The sequence below is a fragment of the Chiloscyllium plagiosum genome, chromosome 6 (genome assembly GCF_004010195.1).
Source record: "Chiloscyllium plagiosum isolate BGI_BamShark_2017 chromosome 6, ASM401019v2, whole genome shotgun sequence".
Classification (NCBI taxonomy): Eukaryota; Metazoa; Chordata; class Chondrichthyes; order Orectolobiformes; family Hemiscylliidae; genus Chiloscyllium; species Chiloscyllium plagiosum.
In genome coordinates, this window is record NC_057715.1 from 690622 (window position 1) to 692887 (window position 2266).

Genomic DNA, 2266 nt, shown 5'->3' on the forward strand with positions numbered 1-2266 from the left:
TATTAAAGGTTTAGATGGAGAGGAATTTTTTAAGTGCGTATAAGACAATTTTCTGATTCAGTATGTGGATGTACCTACTATAGAAGGTGTAAAACTGACCTACTCTTGGGAAATAAGGCAGGGCAGGTGACTGAGGTGTCAGTGGGGGAGCACTTTGGGGCCAGCAACCATAATTCTATCAGATTTAAAATAGTGATGGAAAAGGATAGACCAGATCTAAAAGTTGAAGTTCTAAATTGGAGAAAGGACAATTTTGATGGTATTTAAAAATTTTTTTTGACAATGATTCAGCTCCCTCAGAGCCAACCCTCAGAGTGTTAGAATGTCTGACACTCCTGTTTTTAAAAAATTTTTGTTTACCCCCACACTACCGCCTAACTGTAGTAGTGCTTATTATTATTCCCCCAGCACCCATGTTGTGTGTGTGCAGGTGTGAGACACAGTGAAAGACACAAGGTGCACAAATCTTTATTCAATTTCCACCACCAGAAAGAAAGGAAACACCCGAGTGGCCAATGACAAGCAGTGCCCTCCACATCAAAGGGCAATGCTGCGAGAATTTTGATGGCATTAGGCAAGACCTTTCGCAAGCTGATTGGGGGCAGATGGTCGCAGGTAAACGGATGGCTGGAAAATGAGATAACAAGAATCCAGAGAAAGTATATTCCTGTTAGGGTGAAAGGAAAGGTTGGTAGGTATAGGGAATGCTGGATGACTAAAGAAATTGAGGGTTTGGTTAAGAAAAAGAAGGAAGCTTAGTAAGGTATAGACAGGATAGATCAAGTGAATCTTTGGAAGAGTATAAAGGCAGTAGGAGTATACTTAAGAGGGAAATCAGGAGGACAAAAAGGGGACATGAGATAGCTTTGGTAAATAGAATTAAGGAGAATTTTTACAAATATATTAAGGACAAAAGGGTAACCAGGAAGAGAATAGGGCCCCTCAAAGATCGGCAAGGTGGCCTTTGTGTGGAGCCGTAGAAAATGGGGGAGATACGAAATGAGTATGTTGCATCAGTATTTACTGTGGAAAAGGATATGGAAGATATTGACTGTAGGGAAATAGACGGTGACACCTTGCAAAATATCCAGATTACAGAGGAGGAAGTGCTGGATGTCTTGAAATGGGTAAAGGTGGATAAATCCCCAGGACCTGATCAGGTGTACCCTAGAACTCTGTGGGAAGCTAGAGAAGTGATTGCTGGGCCTCTTGCTGAGATATTTGTATCAGCGATAGTCACAGATGAGGTGTCCAGAAGACTGGAGGTTGGCAAACATGGTGCCGCTGTTTAAGAATGGTGGTAAAGACAAGCCAGGGAACTATAGACCAGTGAGCCTGACCTCGATGGTGGGCAAGTTGTTGGAGAGAATCCTGAGGGACAGGATGTACATGTATTTGGAAAGGCAAGGGCTGATTAGAAGATGTTGAGAAACTTGAAAGGTTTCAGAAAAGATTTACAGTCATGTTGCCAGGGTTGGAGGATTTGAGCTACAGGGAGAGGCTGAACAGGCTGGGGCTGTTTTCCCTGGACCGTCGGAGGCTGAGGAGTGACTTTATAGAGGTTTACAAAATTATGAGGGGCAAGGATAGGGAAGCCCAGAAGGAGAGGGCATAGGTTTAGGGTGAGTGGGGAAAGATATAAAAGAGACGTAAGGGGGCAACTTTTTCACACAGAGAGTGGTGTGTATATGGAATGAGCTGCCAGAGGATGTGGTGGAGGCTGGTACAATTGCAACATTTAAGAAGCATTTGGATAGGAAGGGTTTGGAGGGATATGGGCCGGGTGCTGGCAGGTGAGACTAGATTGGGTTGGGATATCTGGTCGACATGGACGGGTTGGACCGAAGGGTCTGTTTCTGTGCTGTACATCTCTATGACTCTATGACACTAAGTGAGACCAATGGGCAGAGAGATCAAAAGATGAAACAAAAGCTGTTAGTGGAGTGTGGACAGCCTGCACAATAGGTCTCTGTAGGTGCTCCCACGAGGAGGTTGAACAGTTCATCTGACTGTATCGGCGCTACCTCGTGCTCCCACGAGGAGGTTGAACAGTTCATCCACTACACTAACACATTCCACCCCGACCTCAAATTCACCTGGACAGTCTCGAACTCCTCCCTCCCCTTCCTAGACCTTTCTGTTTCTATCTCAGACGACCGAATCAACACGGACATCTACTACAAACCAACCGACTCCCACAGCTACCTGGACTACACCACCTCCCATCCTGCCCCCTGTAAAAACGCCATCCCATTCCCCCAATTCC